We start from the raw sequence: 19881 nt of genomic DNA on the forward strand, positions 1-19881 counted from the left end.
CTTAAACGAGACAGACTCCATTTTGCTTTCTGCCCGGTAGCTCGAGAAGGCTTTCTAGGTCAAGAGTGATGTTTTAGTTTTAAGCTGTTGTTCGCTTGGAGAGAACCGGTTCAGGCTGACCCTTATCGAAGGAATGTATTTTTCTCCACTCCGAAGACACAACTTCAGGCCGGCCGGCTGGGAAAGTGTCCTTGGTACGGGGAGGTACAAGAATTTGGTGGGCGGCAGGTTACTGGCCGTGAATTTCCATGAAGGAACGGGCTTTGATATTAGCGAAGGTGTTAGTCTTTTTGTCAGTTAGTTCGTAGGCGGCATCTAGCCGTTAGCATCTCTGCCATTATTCATTTTCATGGTGGACAAGTCGCCATCTTTGAAGTCGGAGAAAGATTTAAGACCGAAACTCTCTGAGATAGACTGAACGAGAAGTGGCGCGGAGCGCACTAAATACAGAGAGAGAGAGACGGTAGTTAATAAACAGCAAGGTTCCGAGGTCCTGAGGGAGAGCAGACGAGGTTGAGCCTAGCGGTGCAGACGTGTACTTGTGACGGCTGAGGGTGACTGCAAGGCGAGCCAGGACCCAGAGACGAGACAGGAGCCTAGATGACTGCCGAGTCCCGATTTCCCAGTAACCAGGTGATATCCGACCAATTCCTGTAGTATGTGCACTCTAATCTTTATCTTTTATTCCCTTTGCAAATGTAATGTTGCATAGTAATGTGATTTATGTCTATTGTTAATAAATATCCTAATTCATATAGAATTATTGTGTACCTGGTGCTTATGTTCAATCTTGGTAAATGACATTCCTAGTCAAGCACTATTTAGGTGAACGGATGAGAAATCCCGATCAGATAAATGGTAACTGAATAAAGAGGGAGTGAGTGGACCTTTGATGTCAAAAGCAAGAAGTACACTATACAATTTGGACCCGTATTCAAAGTTATTATTTTAGTTTTGTCCCAAGTAGATTGCTGAGATATCGTCCCAATAATGGTTCATAGGAATGTGGTCGTCGTTGATATGCGGCGTTAATGAGAGCGTCGGGAGGGAGACCGGCGTGTAAATCCACCAGATTGTGGCTGAAAATAAGTGAGAGCGTCAGGAGGGACACTGACGTGTAGTTTCGCAGGATCGCGAACAATTTGGAAAAGGGAGCATTGGGTTCTGCAGGCCCATGTGTAGACACACCGGATTGTGTGTCAGATCTGCCCTAGGGTAGAACGGTCTGGGTCGGGGTGACCGCGAGGCCAACTGATGTGAATAAGATATTGTAGAAAATCCATATATGTATATTGTCATTCCCCATTCTTAGGTGCAATCTGTATATTTATCTGTATAGCTACTCATTGTGAATACGATCTAAGAAGGGAAGGTGAGTACGTTTTGGCTGGGTCACAGGGGCCCCTGGGGGCTGATCCCATCTAAACAGAAAATCCAGCCATTACACTGGCGAAGGGCAGTTGCTGCTGTTATACCATACCATTTAAGCGGGAGATAGGAATTCAGCTCTACGAACAGTCATTTAACCAAGAAGTTGGTCACTGACATTTCTTGGCTAAGGTATTAGTTTTATTGCCCCAACAAGATGTCGACCCCAGCAGAGGCTTTATGGAACCGGGAAGCATTGGCGGATGCCATGTTTGTGAATTTACCGGCAATTAAAACCAGCAATAACACAGTTTAACCAGGGGAAATGGCCACGGATTTGAAAAGTAAATTGAAAAGACTTGAGAACATACTAAGAACTGAGACCACTAAATGGTGGGAGAAACGTTCATTGGAAAAGTACAAGGAAGTGGGATGTGTTCCGAGGGGATTGAGGGTTCTTATAGCACCATCTTTTGAGAACCACAATCCCCTAATGTTGAAAGAATGAGCTGCGGGGAACCTGGACGCTTCCTTGAATATGGTCTGTCTACTGATTAAATATGCGGAAATTGACCGCAATGAAATCCTTAAAGAAATTGAGGAATTGAATAAAGAGTTGGATGAAGATGTGAACCAGGACTACATCAAGAAATATAGAGAAGAAATTGATACCAGGCTGGTGAAACATCAAGAAACCATCAGCACCAGAAAGCAATACAAATTTGCACGCGATAAAAATGACTATGAAACGGGAAGAATATTCACGTTTGCTCGCAAATTTGTTAATGCTAAGCAGCAGGCCCTGGTGCCTAAAAGCACAGACCCTGTATCCAAAGATAATCATGTTGTAGATTTACCAGAAACTGAATTGAGTTCAGCGGCCAGTAGCTGTGACTCTGATGATGGAGTGGCTGGCATGTCTAATCAAGGAATAGTACCCACAAAATATACCCCCTCCGAAGAATTAGGTTTTCTCGTAGAGGACAGATTCAAGACACTGCGACCGCTGACTCGGCAACAGCAGTAAATAAACGAAGAGCAAACAACAAAAAATGCAGTGCAAGAAGGAAACTCAGGAGGCAGAGACTTCGTAAAGAGAGGCAGAGGGGAGGGGAAAAAGTGGTAACTACTCTGATGGTCCCTACCCTCCAACTTGTAGAGGGTGAAAATCAAATTGTTGTAGAAGAGTCAGTACCAACTTTGAATCATGATACCAACAATTCTAATAATAACACTGTGATTAATCATTTGGACACTACTCTATCTAAAGCAGAGATGCAGCTCCTCTCATTAGGGCTTTCATATTGTCCCAAAAACTATTTTAACTATATGCAAACGCTCGTAGATGTTTTCAAATTCATCCGCAAACTTAAATTGAGAAAGCATTTTAAATTATCTAAGCACAGGTTTGGGCGGCTGACATCATTGACAATTCCCAAACTTCAAATGTGTTCCAGATCTCTGACACGAAAGCCCTTAGAGTTGCACATGAACTGGCGCGTGATGAGGAATTTGAAACAGGCATCACCCAGGAGAACTTATCGAACATGGGTATCCCTATGAATCGACCGTGTGCAACCAAGTTCAAACCTCCTTCGACCCTTTATCCAGTGATGCCCAAGGACAATATTGATGCATTTTGTGACATTGTGGTGGAGGATCTGAAAGGATTACAACACTATATTTCACGCAGAAATAAGAGAATCAGATATATCGAAAAACAGTATAACAATTTGATTAAGAAATTAAGAAGCAACTCTAATCTAATAATCAACAAGGCTGACAAGTGAGGGAATACTGTCATCTGGCCCCGGAATCTGTATATGGATGAGGCAGAAAAACATCTTAATGACACTACGTGTTATAGAAAAGGCAGCTTCAACGACATTAAGTGTCTCAAAGACACCATTCATAAGGAACTTAACCAATGGAAGCGCAAAGGGTTTACTCAGCAAACAGGAACATGCTTTTTTGAATAATTGATTTCCCTGTTACACCCTTCTTTTTTATCTAATCCCTAAGATCCATCAGCAAGTTTCCCCTGTTCCGGGGCGACCTATCATCTCCGCCCAGGGGAGCTTATTGGAATCTATTTCCAGATATGTGGATCAGTTTTTGCATGAATATGTGGAAGCCTTACCCTCCTACATCAAGGACACTGGGCATTTCCTCTCTAAAGTCAATGGTATTAAATGGGATAAAGAATTTGTGCTTATAGCCTTAGATATAAATTCCCTATATACCAATATTTCTCATGTAGATGGACTGAATGCTGTCAAATATTATTTGGGGAAATGTAGCATTGCCTATAGCCAACACAGCACTATGCTTCTTAGAATGTTAGAACTGTGTTTGAATAACAACTACTTTTTGTTTAACAAAGAGATTTATCAACAGTTGAGAGGAGTGGCTATGGGGGCATGCTTCTCCCCTGCCTATGCATGCTTACATGTAGGGTGGTGGGAGGAGCATGTCCTCATGGGTACACTCGCTAGTTTTTTCCCCAACTGTATTTTGCACTTTTGGAGCTTCATAGATAATATCTGCATGATATGGAAGGGTTCGGTGGAATCGGCTACAGAGTTTGTGAGAAAAATTAATGATAACCAACTTAATTTACAATTCACCTCACAAATCAGCACCCAACAGTTTCAATTCCTTGATATAGAAATCTACATCTCTGAAGGTATACTGCAGACCCGACTCCATAGAAAACCCACAGCGGGCAATGCGATATTGCACGCAAGTAGTTCGCATCCTAACCATCTTATCAGAAGCATCCCTCACGGGGAGTTTCTGAGGATGCGTAGGATCTGCAGTTCGGAGGCGGATTTGGAGAGGTGTCAGAATGAAGCAATCATGAGATTTTGTTGCCGGGGTTATGATGCCTCTCTGTTACAAGAAGCTAAGAACAGGGCTAATGAGTTTAATAGAGAGGATTACCTTGCCTCACTTAATGTTAATTCTACCCAGACACCTTTTAACAGTGAGGAAGGAGATTCCAGTAATAATATTAGTTTGATAACGACCTTTAATGGTAAAGAGAGGAAGGTGAGAGAGATAGTGAAAAAACACTGGCCGCTACTCAAAACCGATATCAGTTTAGCTCCCCTGATACCAGATGAACCCTCCATTGTCTTCAAAAGAGCACCCTCTATGAGGGATGCTCTGGTCAGATCTATTCCTGAGGTAGTTTCTAAATCTAACTGGTTATCAGACAAATGTGTTTTTTTCAAATGCATTTCTTGCAGAGCATGCAAGTTTGGTATTAATACCAGTGAGTACCACTCTGCATTCAACTCTAAACCCATTAAGATAAGGAACCATTTTACCTGCCGTTCTGATTTTGCGGTTTATCTGCTCCAGTGTACTTGTGGACTCAAGTACATTGGAAGCACTACATTGCAGGCTTTTAACCGTATCCTTCAGCATCTCAGAGCCATAGTCAATTCAGATGCAAACTATCCTGTGGCACGCCACTTTGAATTGGTCCACAAAAAGAACTTAAATGACCTTAAGAACTTTATCATTGACGCAGTACCCAAGAACATCAGGGGAGGAAATAGGGAGAAAACCCTAAGACAATTGGAAAGTAAATATATTCTGCTTTTAGACACCAGGATTCCGAATGGGATGAATACAGAGGAAGATTTGCACTGTTTTCTATGATTTCGTTTAGCATCAGAGTGCTGGGAATCTCCTGCTTTTATAGTCAAAGAGGTATTTTTCTACTGTTTTTAACTACGTCCCTATTAGGTTATCCTGATGTTCACCAATTTCTTAACCTATGTCTGTGCTGGTAATGTTTGATGCTGTGGAGTATGCCACGCTCTTGTTCTTTGATCAGTCACCCATTAGAGGTCTCGTCATCCATCTCACCCATATTTCAGCCGGCCATTATTACAGTTTTAGTTGTGCTGTTAATGGATGGTCATTGGTCTTCGTTATCATCATTATTCCCCTATGGAATTAGGGCACTATGCCATAATGTTTCCTATCCGATTGTCCACTTTGAATATACCCTGTGTTAGTATTTTAATGTGATCTATAAAAACAATTGGTTTTTCATCGCCATGTAACCCTCCTTAATGGAGGTTCTAGCGTGCCGTCCCATTTGCGTCCCTTATATTCATGAATTTAAATCCTATTTATGGGTTATGACATTTTGCACTTTACACGTTTTTGCACTTTATTACTGTTTTTGCACTTGCACTTTTTTACTCAGATTGATGTATCGATATAACTTCGAGTCAGCAATTTATAAATAGACTGTGTTCATATTTACTTACATAAGTTTTAATATATCTTCTGATGTACTAGTCATGGTAGGACATTTATATAGAATGTATATTGATGGTCCATGAATTTTAATAAGATGAAATATATTTATTTTACCTGGTTTACTTGCAGAATTGTATCCTCTGAGGGTGATTTGAAGTATGTCTTTCATGTCTATTTTGTTGACGCACTTTCAATCTGATCATGCACTGTATTTAAAGCACAATTATTGGTTTCTACTGTTATGTGATCAAGGCTACCGTGACGTAGCCGAAACGCGTCATGCTGGTGACAAGGGAGCAATAAACCACCTTTGAAGGTACCCTTAAGCGCTGTTGTGGTCTGTACCTGCGTTGGTTGGAGCGGCGTCCAGAGCCGATCAGTAGGAGTTTGGAACTGATATATATATATATATATATATATATATATATATATATATATATATATATATATATATATATATATATATATATATATATATATATATATATATATATATATATATATATATATATATATATATATATATATATATATATATATATATATATTATATATATATATATATATATATATATATATATATATTCACTGAAAAAACCATTGGTTTCGCACACGTTATAGTTAGGGATCACTCATGTCATGGTCAGTGACATCACTCATGACATCACTGATGACATCTCAAATGACATCACTGATGACATCATCCAGTGAATGTATGTCTTTCTGAAAAATAAATATTTTTTATATATGTATATCTCAATGTTGATGGAAGAAGAAATGGGTATATAAGTGTCTAAATGGCTGGGGGGCGGAGCTAGCCGGCGTCGATGGCAGACGCGTAAGAGAGCAGCTCCTCGCGATCACCCGATAAAATCCGCCAATTTATCCTGTTTAAGACGTGGCCTACACAAAAAACGACGGGGGTATACTCCGCACGCCTCGCCTGAGCTCCGGTGCGACTTTCGGCGAGAGCCGACTCCTGAAACTCGCACTTCAAGGACTCCTGCAGTGAGCGCCGGACCAGGCCCCGAGTCCCCAGACTTTCCCAAACAGAGACCCGCGTTGCGTCACCCGACGTGCGGCCGCGGCGAGCACCATGCCTCGGAGTCCGACGGAGCCCAGCGGAGTTTCACCTGATCCAGTCCCAGCGCACAGAAAAAGGATCCAAGGGCTTGCCACAGAGTGTTAAGGTAGTTAAGGACCCTCACAGAGATGACGAACTAGCTGGTGCACCTGGGTAGGATCTGCAACAGAGCGGCCATTGCTCCCCAATCGCACTTTGGCCCCGGAGGCTCCCGCCTGATACACGGCTGGCCCTGACGGGCGCGATTGCACCGGCAATGGTGAGAAAGACACACGCCACAGCGGAAACGGGACACTGGCCTTGACCGCTCCTGCAGGAGGGTGGAGGGGTCTCTTTAGCCCAACCAGCTCCGAGTCACACGTGGCCAGAACATTGATCGGACAGGGCCCTCGGAAGATACCACCTGGCACTGCCGGCCCCATGTGGAGTGGTCATTAGGTGCACACGTGGACAGAGGGGGACCACTGGAACAGTAGAGTGCTCTCCCACACAGAGCTGGGCCCCCCAGAAGATTGGCGGGAAAAGCGCGCAGTTGCGGACCACGGAGGCAGGCACGGCCGGCGTGACCACAAAGCCCCCAGCCCCCAGTAACAGCTATGGGGAAGGGGGACAGAACCCAGACGAAACTGTCCTTCGATCAGAGGCGACAGAAGGAGCCGGACTCGCAGGCAGCTCACTCCTCACCTGCCGCTTGTGATTCAGGCAACTATCTCTGCGCGGAGATAAAGGGGATGCTAACGACGATGGAAAAAGGCCTACAGGAAGGCATGTCGGCCATCGGCACTAAGATCGACGCGCTGTCCTACCGGATGGACCTCATGACAGAAAGGATGGACAAGCAGGCGGAGAGGCTGGACATGGCGGAGCGCCGCTTGACCGAGGCAGAGGAAGCGCAAACGGAGTGGGACGGCGATCGCAAGCAATTCAGTCACCTTCTGCAGGTCATCCAAGACAAGTCTGAGGACTTGGAGGCGCACTCTCGGCGCTCTAACATCCGCATTACGGGAGTGGCAGAGACAGCCCACACGGGTAAAATGGAACTATTCGTAGAAAAGCTCCTGGTTACACTCCTGGGAGAGGGCACCTTTTCGCCAATGTTCATTGTCGAACACGCTCACCGCACTCTTGGACCCCCCGGGTGCTAATCCCAGACCAATCATTGCAAAATTGTTAAACTACAGGGACAGAGACACAGCCCTCAGAGCTGCTCGGGAGAAAGGGAAATTACAGTTTGAGGGAATGGACATATCGCTGTACCCTGATTTCACGGCAAAAGTCCAGGAGGAGAGACGGCATTTTGCCCCATATAAACAGCAGCTCCGAGACCGAGGCCTGGATTACGCCATGTTGTACCCTGCGAAGCTCCGCATCAATAGGCAGGGCCACTCGCACTTTTTCACGGACCCTAAAGAACTGCAAAAATCTCTGAAGGTCTGGGCGAGAGAACGGCGAGGGAGTCCCGAGACCTGGTCAACGGAGCCGAGTGGTAACAACGATCTGGAGGAGCAGGACTGAGTAGGGGGTGGAAATCAGAGACTAGTGGAGAGCCTACAGCCTGACAACCCACACGATCTACCCCCGGGAGCGCGAGAGATGCTCACAGCACGACGTTGGAGTCAGACGTTGGGCCCCAGCAAGATAACCTGTGGGTGAGATCATTGCATGTTGGTGCCGAACTTTATTGGGGGCGCTCTATTCTGATACTCATGGCACAAGTCGCAATCAGAAACTAGGCGCTAGTCGACGGGGGGAGTAAAGACGCGGTTGGCTGCTCCGGGGCGGGGGGGGGGGTGGGACCCCTGACAGTCTACAGACTAAGGTACATATCAGCCACTGTTGATACATACTAGAAGGGTGATGGTGAAGGGGCAGGACAATGATATTGACTTGTGGACCCAACAGCAGGGCGGCAACAGTGGAACTTGTCTGGCTACCTCTGCCCCAGCGCTGTCAGAAATTATGGTTCTTGGTGGGCCTAGTTTGGGGTATCGATGTGGTTTTCTTGCAGGGGGGGAGGGGGGAACAGGGGACTCGGTCAGACCAGGTTGGGGTTGGTTGGCTGTGGGAGGGGGGGAATGGAAGGTTTGAGGTGGGAAGTTTTTTGGGGGGGGAATCCCGGCGAGCTCCGCTTTGTCGCTTTACAGATGGGTGTTGTGCTGCTGCTGCTTGTTCTGTATGATTGGATCTCTGCAGTGCTACTCACTGCCCGCGTAGCTGGGTTCTTCAAGCTCCTGGGTACACAAACGATTGCACACTACATGACTCACCACGAGGTCCGGGGGGCGGGGGATGTTACTCCCTGCTATGATGGAGCTCTGTTCACATTGGAGGTGCGGTGTGAAACACTGGGAGCGCACAGGGCACGTCACTGCCATGATAATGGCTAACCATCCGCCTGGGGACCGGGCTGGAGACACTGAGACCCTTACAGCACTGACATGGAATGTGAGGGGGCTAAATGATTACCGTAAGCTCAGCAATGTCCTACACTACCTACAAAGACATCAGATAGATTTGGCCTTGCGACAAGAAACGTACCTACCCAATAATAGTAAGATGCTTTCACATAAGGGGCTCAAGGGTAACTCCACATATGCGGGCTAAACCACGCATTCACGGGGGGTCCTCACTTGGGTCAATCCTAGGTCCAAATTACACCTCACACAAATATGTGCTGACCCAGAGGGGAGGTTCGTCTTGAGCAGATGTACGGGTAATGGGCAGGATCTAGTGGTCATGAATGTGTACGGGCCTAACTACGATTCACCTGACTTTTACACGGCGGCGGCAGGGCAATGCACGCAATGGGAAACATCTAGGATGCTATGGGGGGGGGGGTTTAATTTTATTTTTGACACTGAACTGGATAGATCTGCTGGTCCACCCAGACGCCCAGCGGCGGCTGCGTTGCAAATGCAAGCCGAGATGGTTAGGCTGGGGCTGGTAGACGTTTGAAGGGAGAGACATCGAGACAGGGGGGGATACACGCACTACTCTGCGTACCACAACATTCACACCCGAATAGACTACTGGATGTCCACACACTCCCTTCTAGAGATGGTGAAAAGCTGTAGGGTGCTCCCCCGCACACTGTCGGACCACTCCTTGATACTCTTAGTCCTTACTTCCCCTAGACTTAGGATCCCCCCATTCACATGGCGCTTTCCACCATACTCGCTACTGGACGAGGCATTCAGGGGCGATCTGGGTGAAGAGATATGGCGAGAAAAACAAGGACCCCCTGGGTATCGATAATACACAGATTCCTAGGGCAGGGTATAAACCAATATGAATTCAAAAACCTAGGCCATCCACAATAAGTGACCATACATGCTGAGACCAATGGAGAAGAAGAATTGCCAAAAGATAACGTGTATATTAAAAAATTATAAATTTAATTAAACATAGATAAAAATCAAATAGAGACTCAAACTAATAAGTCAAACTATATGATACAATAAAACAGTTACATATATATCACTGGAGCAAAAGCATCAAATACATTCATTAAAAAACAATTACATCTTTAAAAACAGTGTAGACCCTAACTGATTTTAACAATGTTATACAAAGACGATAGTTGCATTTATTAGAAAGTTATATAAAGGACTCGACGCGCGTTTCGGCAGTAGGAGAACTGCCTTCCTCAGGAGTCGTTGGTGAAACTCAGTAAAGAATTTTATAAAGAAAGGATGTTATACATAACAGTGCATATATATTCTTGTACATTTTCACGCTTATCTGATTATATATCCCTTTGCATATTTTTGGCAATTCTTCTTCTCCATTGGTCTCAGCATGTATGGTCACTTATTGTGGATGGCCTAGGTTTTTGAATTCATACTGGGTGAAGAGATAGACATGCTCTTCGCAACTAATATAGGGTCAGTGGACAGCTTCCGGACTGTGTGGGAGGCCTTTAAAGTTTACATCAGGGGGGTAGCCATGGCTAAGCACTCCAGCGTCCTGAAAGCCATTAGACTGCAACACCTAGAGGGGTAAATTGCAGAGCAAGAACAGCAACACGTAACGGGCATGGCATCTGCGGATGCCGGGACTCTCCAAGAGCTCCTGAAAGAATTCAATGAGGAGGCAGACAGAGAGGTCCGTCACCTAGGCAAATATGCTACAGCGCGCGTATATGGCGAGGGGGAACGACCTGGCTCACTCCTCGCCAAGATAGTGAAAGGTGCCAGGAGACGACAGGTGGTCAGGGAGCTGAAAACGGATGCGGGAGACTTGCTTACGGAGGAGGGGGATATTCTCACTGAATTCAGACATTTTTACACAGAGTTATATACCACTAATATATCGGGGTTAATGACCAAATCGATAACTACTTAAGCTACATCAAAATGCCATTCCTCGAGAACTGACAGAGGGACTTCTTGATGTCCCCTATACAACAGGAGGAGATCTCGGACGCGTTGAATGGCATGAGGTCGGACAGTGCCCCCGGGGCGGACGACCTGACTGTTGCCTTTTATAAGGCGTTCAAGGATAAGCTCGTACCTCACCTCTCATCCCTCTTCGATGACATATGCGAGGAAGGCACCATGCCGCCCTCTATGAGAGAGGCAATAATTGTAACAATATTGAAACCGGGCAAGCCCCACAACCACGCAGGCTCGTACCGCCCGCTGTCCCTCCTAAACGTGGATGCCAAGCTCTACGCGAAGGTACTGGCGGCACGGCTGGCGATGGTGGCCCCCGAGTTGGTAGCCCCTGAACAGGCCGGCTTTATACCGTCACACAACCTCACATACAATATACGTACGGTGATGGAGACCATACAGCACACGAGGCAGGACTCCAAAGCCATCGCGGTCTTTCTGGACATGGAGAAAGCGTTTGACTCCGTGGAATGGCCGTTCATGCGCAGAGTCCTTAAGAAACCGGGGCTGGGTGACCTCTTCCTCCAATTACTAGGCGCTCTCTACTACAAGCCCACAGCGCGAGTCCGGCTAGGCGACGCGGTGTCGGAGCCGTTTGACATCAGCAGGGGCACGAGACAGGGATGCCCCCTCTCGTGGCTACTCTACGCCCTGGTGGCGGAACCCTTAGCCTGTGTAATTAGAGAATATCACTCCTATGAGGCCATCAATTATCCCACCTACAAGATAGGGATATCCTCATACGCCGATGATACATTACTTTATGTCAGAGACCCGGCGAATAACCTCTCCTCAGTCCTGAGGGAAGTGGTCCGCTTCGGAGCACTCTCGGGGCTAAAGGTAAACTGGCCCAAATCAGTTGCCTTCCCTCTTACCCCGGTCACCGACCTCTTCGAGATGGAGTACCCGCTCCAATGGTCTACAGAACCGATCCGCTACTTGGGTATAATGCTCCACACAGACCCCGAGATTATGATTAGAGAAAACTATGGAGTGGCCTATAACAAACTAGCAGACGATGTTGAGCTCTGGATCAAGCTACCACTATCCCTTATGGGACGCATCGCGATAATAAAAATGGTTGTCTTCCCGAGGTTTCTGTTCCTCTTCAACAATATTCCGATAGTACTGTCTAAGGCCTTCTTTGCCACGCTTAATAAACTTCTCATACGGTTGGCCTGGGCTGGCAAACAACCTAGAGTGAAATGGGAGGTCCTTAAACTACCATATGAACAAGGGGGCCTAGCTGCGCCTGACATGGAGCGCTATTACAGACTTGTGCAGGCCTCTCACCTCCACACGTGGATTCATGGCAGCCAGGACACTCCACACGTGATACTGCAGAAGCTGTTCGCGGACCCGGTCCCCTTATCAGCGAGTGTCTGTGGCCCAATGGACCTCAGAGTGGAAACATTAGACTCCCTACTGGCCACTAATCATGCCTGGCACTCCGTCCTACAGAGACAAAACAAAGTTCTGATGTACGCACCGAACATGCCGCTCCATTGGGCACTATGGCTCCCCACTCTGGCGGAACCGGGGGTCAGCAAGGTCCTTCGCGAACTTGGTGCCCACACTCTGGGGGACCTGTTCGAACATGGGAAAGTCAAAACGTGGGAGCAGCTGACTCGAGTAGGAGCGCGGCCCTCGTTACTCCAGCGTTTCCAGTTTCATAGGGTAAGGAGTGCATTCCAGGAGCTGTTAGGCCCCGACCTGGAGGAACCTCCGGAGGTTCCGGAGCTCGCATATGTTATTGCCACTGCGGCTCCACAAAAACTCATAACAAAGCTCTACAAAATAGGACACGAACATACTGTATTCCAATACACTAAAGGGCGTTTGGCCTGGCAGACCGACTTGAATGCCCAGATAGACGACAGCATGTGGGCACATTGCTGCGCGGCCTCCAGGAAGATCTCGCTAAACGGACGGCATCGCCTGGTCCACTTCAAATTCCTGCAGCGTGTCTATCACACGCCGGAAAGGCTACACAGGTATGGACTACGCGACACGCCGGAATGTGAGAGATGCCACGCCCCAGTGGCTGACTTCCTACATATGGCCTGGACGTGTCCGGGAGTGCAACGATTTTGGCATAGGGTGTTCGCTGAAATGAGCACTATCGTGGAGCTTGAGTTGGCAATGGATCCCGCCCTGACCCTACTGGGATTCACGAAAAAACTTCCTTTAGCGGTGAGAAAACTGGTAAGCATGGGAATGCTCCTTGCCAAAAGAGTTGTGGCAATGTGTTGGATGAGGGGCCCACTACCGACGCTGAGGCGATGGTCTAATGACATGCTGTATTGCAATACACAATCAGAGCTCTATGGCGAGCTGCTTCTTCCCCGGAGTCGGCCTAGGAACTTCGGGGGCCTGTATCAGACCTACCTAAATTCCAGAGACCCGGAAGAGATACCCACTACACGGGAGGGAGAGGGACGCCCGGAGCCCACTGATGAGGACCCATAGGTAGATGAGAGGGGTGAGACGAGCTCAAGTCATATCACGAGCACAGCTACCGGTGGAAGCAGTCAGGACGGCGGCTAGTCCAACACTCGACATTGGACGGAGGGGACAAGGCACTCCTAAGGGCGGGGATTCATAAGGTTGTCCTTTAGGCTACCGACAGGTCATGCGGCATTGTCCGCACTACACTCATTGTCCACACACTATTACACATTTGGAGCAGCAACCGGGGAGCTGTAGGGGTGGGATAGGGAGTTGGGGGGAGGGAGGGGGGAGAAAAAGTTAAAAATGTACTGTTTTGTATATGCATGCACAGAGCGGATCTGCCCACAGAGAAATATCGCATTGGTTGATTCTTTTCTTGCTGAGCATATGCTTTGTATACTCCTTGCCTTTCTTGTCAATCAGTATATATGCCAGTTTAAAGTAATGCCGGCCCGAGATGGGTTGTAGGCGGTCAGCTCTGTATGTATTGTATTCTGCTATTTTGAAAATAAATTTAAAAAAAAAAAAAAGTGTCTATATGGCTGATTATTTGGTCAAAAATTGATTATATAACTGACTAATTAAGTGTATCTTATTGAATACGTGGGTTACAGGGTAATGTTTAAATATATACATTCTGTATCAGTCTCTCTCTGTGCATAAGTGGCTACATGTGTTGGTGAGTAGCTGCATGAGTGATACATGAGTGTCTATATAGGTTATTGTTTGATAGAGTATCAGTAAGAGAGTCTGAGTGTCTGTATATTTTGTAGGGAGGTCTTACGTAGTGCATAAATGCATGAATGAGTGACTTACTGCTTGTGTGTGTTGATGGCAGCATGTGTGCAGGACTGTAAGGGTGGATGAGTGTGTGTGGTGAGTAGCTACATGGGTGTCTATATAGGTTAATATTTGTTTTTTTGACTGTATGGGTGGATGAGTGGGTAAATGGGTGTGTTAGTGAATAAATGACTGTCTCAATAGTGTATTTATGAGTAAGTACATATGTTTTAAACTAGTACATATGAGTTATGTGTGAGTACCTCTATGGATGAGTGTCGGTATGTAACAGGATGACCAGGATGTATCAGTGTATGAGTACATATGATGAGTGAGTACATGTATGAGTGACTGTATAAGACTGTTGATGAATGAGTGGATGTGTGTATCGATCTTGGAATTACTAAATAGGTGTGTTGTAAGTGGCATCGGTATGTCTATTGTATTGAAAATGTTATTTTCTATTTTTGAATGTGTGTATTAAAGGTTATATTAGGGTGAGAAAAGGTCTGCCACTCTTTCACAAGGATGATGTCATTAGTGATGTCATCAGTGATGTCATTTGAGATGTCATCAGTGATGTCATGAGTGATGTCACTGACCATGTCATGAGTGTTGTAATATGTGACGTCATCAGTAGTGCATTGCGGGCGCGCGAGTTAATGGTTAGCTGAACTAACTATAACGGGGGAATTTCAATGGTTTTGTATGAGTGAAATGTCCAGGGAACTATAACATGTGTGAAACCTATGTTTTTTTCAGTGAAATTACAAGGTTTTTTAAAATGCTAATTCCTAACTATAACGTGTGTGAAACCTATGTTTTTTTCAGTGAATATATATATATATATTGGTTGATTGCTTTATTTCGATATGCATATATCATAAAAGCATTACAAAAAATAAAAACAGCATATCTTAAGTGTGACTGTACATTAGGAATAAAAAGGATAAAAACACAATTGATCAAAATAAATTAGCTAAGACAGAATTAAATTGATATGGACAGTCTTTTTAGTCGAATCAACCAAGCCCATTTTAAAAACTTGGAAACGGCACAGACAATGGGAGGGGCTGTATTAGTTAGTAGAATCCGGAGGGCGACCGTATGCTGCCGAGTGCCCAGTTCTCTGCAAATTGGTTTAAGCCATCGTGATCTGGGGCGTCCATAGTCCGGACATTCGAAAAGGAAATGTGGCACTGTTTCAGGTTTGTCAGAACATAGGGCACAATGGCGTGATGCTGGCTGGAACTTGTTCCACCTGGAGCAAAGGTCGGCAAGGGGTAGGGTTCCTAATCGGAATTTATATATATATGTTGCGCTTTCCATCACCGCTTTGAATCCACTCCAGGACACACGGACACAGACCACAGGTAAGTGATGTTTTACTGCTTTATTCTTGATTTTGCCATTACACGTTTCTACTCCTCAAGAGCCTTGATCACATGACATGAAGTGCAAAGTTCAAAGTGAAACTTTGACATAGAAGAAATGAAAACATATCATCATAACTTGTCACTTAAACACTAGTTCTTGTTGCTATAATAAAGACAATTCCAGAAAATTGATAAGCTCATAATATTTCACCTATTAATACATTCTTCACAGTTATCACATGCTAAGTTGAATATATCCACATATAATATCATATAAAAGTATAAATAAATGGATAAAAGCATTTGCATAAAACAATGTTACATAAAATTATAAAAAACTTTGTAAAATACATATTAAATATAATATAATTGCTGGAAAAACATGAACCAAATGAATACTTTAAAATTCCAAATGCACTGGATAAATCCCTAAAATACATTATTAAATTATATATACATATGGTCATGTTTATTTATAATAATGCCATCATGTTTAAATATATGTCATTTTGTGTCTGTTTAAGTCCTTGGTTTCTAAATTTAATGTGCATAAAGTGCTCAAGTGAAGTGAGTGCTAATTTGCTAAACTTTCAAAATTGGTATGACCGATCAGGATTTTTTGTCACTATGTTCTAATACAATTTTTATTAAGAGTATTGATGATATTTAACATGTATCCATCTTGTTTGCTATCTTGTTTGAATACCATAAGATCCCCATCTTGTGCATGTATTATGGTGGTTATAGCCATACCCACCATAATGGAAACATTTCTAAATGTCAGTCATCATGTGTTATGTTGTGTTTAAAAAGTCACAGATGTATATAAATATAAGAAGTTAAACATTGAGTACTGGGTACTAAATAATAAATATAGAATATGAAACATAAAACATTTCATATCAAATATTAATCAATACATTTATAAATATATAAATATTAAATATATAAAATATAAAATATCCTTGTGACTCACAATTTAATTGGATTTATTCTCACAGGTGTATATTACTTCCTATGTTGTTTTGTCTTTTTTTGTTTTCTAAAGGCATGTGTGCAAATCCTCCGTTGTATTCAACCATCCTGGATGTTTAGAGTCCATCTCAAGGAAATACCTGTTTTAAAGTTAGCGCAATTTGACTTCCCTGTTGCTGCCTCTTCTAATCTAGGGAACTGAGTCAATTAAAAAATAATTTAAATTATGACTCTTAGAACCATGTTTTTCCTTAAAATGTCTGGCCACTGGGAACATGTTGTCTTGGTTCGTAATGGCTCTCAAATGCTGGAGAACTTGTTTATGTGCTTGAAGCTTTGTGCTGCCTATATACTGCAGGGTACAAGGGCATACAACTCGTAAATCACATATTCAATTTTACATGTCAAATGTTTGTTGATGTTATATTCTCTCGGGCTGAAGGAGGTTGTGTACTTGATCTTATTAATCTCCTGCTGACATTCCTTACATACTTTAAACTTAAACAAACCTTTGTGGGTGTGAAGCCAGTTACAACTGTCTATAACTTCAGGACTCATTTTGACTAGTTTGTACCTCATGGAGGATGCCCTTGTATGTGTGATTGAGAATTCAGATGGTAATATCCTTCCAATGATTGGATCACTGAACACTAATGGCCAGTTGTGTGTGAAGACACCACGGAATTCTTTGTCTTTTCTACTGAATTCCATGATTATCCTAAATTTACCAGTAGGGGAATTCTTGGGGGGTATCTGTGGGTCGAAGTGACCTATTCTTGTCTGTTGTTTAACTTTAATTAATTCTGCTCTATCATGAGTCATTATCATAGACTTTGCTATAGCCTCCTCAATGATTTTGAGTGAATACCCCGTCTCCAGAACCTTGCTTCACTTTCTTCCTGGGCCATTTTAAGAGAGTCATCAGTTCTGTTCACCCTTCAGAGTCCTAACATTTCCCCATAGGGGATGCTATATATCAAGTGTCTTGGGTTGGAGCAGCTAGCATGTCACTTGGAATTGCCTGCCGTTTCCTTTCTGTATAATCTTGTCTCTATTTGGTGGTTGTTAATGTACACCTTAGTATCCCAAAAATGTACAGTTGTTTCACTTATTGTGGCAGTAAAATGTAAGTTTAATGTATTATCGTTGACAGAATTAATACATTCCTGTGCTTCTTGATGTGCGCCTCCCCAGATGATAAAAAGATAACGATAAACCGTAGCCATAATTTTATATTGTTTTGCTTGTAGCTACTGTGTATGATTGCCAGTGCCAGCTCCTCCCACTAGCCCATGTGCAAACATGCATAGCTGGGAGAGTAGCTGGCACCCATGGCTACTCCCCTGATCTGCTGGAAGAACATGTTGTTGAACATAAAAACATTGTGGTTCAAGCAGAAGTCTACCATGTTAATCAACATTTGACTATGTTGCTTGAATTGATCAGATCTCTTAGGGCCCGATGTTGGTAAAACCGAATTACCGAGTTCTTAACAGAAAATGTTACTGATTCGCTATTAAGCACTCGGTATTTCTGATAAAAACATCACTAAAAGTTAGCAATTTGGTAAAACTGCTAATGAAAATACCGATTCCTTATGACCGAATCAGTATTACTGATTCCATAATACCAATTTGGTAATTAACAAATCCAGAATTTCAAATAATTGCAAAGCTGTAAATTAGCCAATCTTCTGCTTACTGATGACCTCACAACCAGGAAGTAGCCACACCCATGCAGCTGCACTGATCCTGAAGCTGTTGGAGAGGCAGGGAGCAGCGGCAAAAGCGCAGGAGCAGCACAGCTACCACCTAGCTGACAGACAAAAAAGAACCATGGACTCACAGGAAGGAAGTTGGAGAATGAAAGTGCAAACAAAAGTTCAGTAAGAGGGGGTTGGAGGTCCTTATAGAGGAGGTGGTGAAAGATCATGACCAGCTCTTTGGGAAAAAATCACTTCACGTCCCTGAGGGACAAAAACAGACGATTTGGCTAGTGATCCAGCAGAAAATCAATGTCATTGGCGTCACCCATCGCTCAACAGAGGACCTCAAGAAGCGATGGTATGATCTCTGGAAACTTGCAAGGAGAGGGCGGCCGAATGGCTGAAACAAGCCAGAAAGACAGGTGGGGGGACATCAACAGCGCCTGCACAGACTGCATTAGAACAAATAGTGGAGTCCACCCTCCAGCTGGAGCGCGTCAGTGGCATCTGAGACGTGGACAGTTCAGCAACAGGGTTCAGACAAGTGAGTAATAGTGCATTCTGTATCCACAGGCGAAACATTACCCCAGGCTCCAGAAGGGGAGACAGGAGAGGCTTCCAGGGAGCAAAACACACTGGAGGAGGATGTCCTATCACCTGCTGACATCACACCACCATCACCACCACCACCAAAACCACGACGAGCCAGGATGTATACAGTGGGTAGCCTCCAAGAGAATGAGGGCACAGAGGATGAGAGCCAGGGAGCACAACAGACCCTGCAGGATGATGATATACAGGCCCCTATGGAGGTTGGCAACACAGGTGCACGTAGACTTCGACAAAGGGCACACAGTCCTGAGGCAGAGGAGTCCAGTGTCTTTTCTGGTCTGGAGGGGCAGATGCTTAAAGTGCAGGCCTTCAAGGAAAAATAATGAGGGCAACACAATGCCAGATGGTGGCAAACAATAAAAACTTCAACGACATGAAGGAGGCCATATACTGCCTCAACAACACTGTGGCAGAGGGCATGAAGGAGATGTCTGATGCTGTGAGGTTGTTATGCAGCAAGATTGATAGCGACCGTGGTGCAAGTCGTAGGGACATACAGAGACTGGAAGGGCACATTAAGGCAGTTAGCAGACTGTGCAATGCCACCCATGTCCTCAGCAGGCGCTCAGTGGCCAAGAAGTCACTCAGGGGTTGGTAACAATCACCAGTGCTTTGGAGGTGCTTCAGACCAACCAAATTGCTGCCACAGGATTGGGGAATAGGGCTGAGAGTGAGGAGGCAAGAAGCTGCAGCAGCATCATCCCTCCATTACAGGAGACTAGGAGGCACAGTGGTAGGCACGGTTCAGCGACAGGACACAGCACTGGCGAGGACAGTGTGCCTGCTCAATGAAGCAGTACTGTGCATGAGCGCAGAAGTTAAGCACTGCCATCACATTCCATTGTGTGGTGGGTG

The sequence above is a fragment of the Lissotriton vulgaris genome, chromosome 1_1 (assembly GCF_964263255.1).
Source record: "Lissotriton vulgaris chromosome 1_1, aLisVul1.2, whole genome shotgun sequence".
Lineage (NCBI taxonomy): Eukaryota > Metazoa > Chordata > Amphibia > Caudata > Salamandridae > Lissotriton > Lissotriton vulgaris.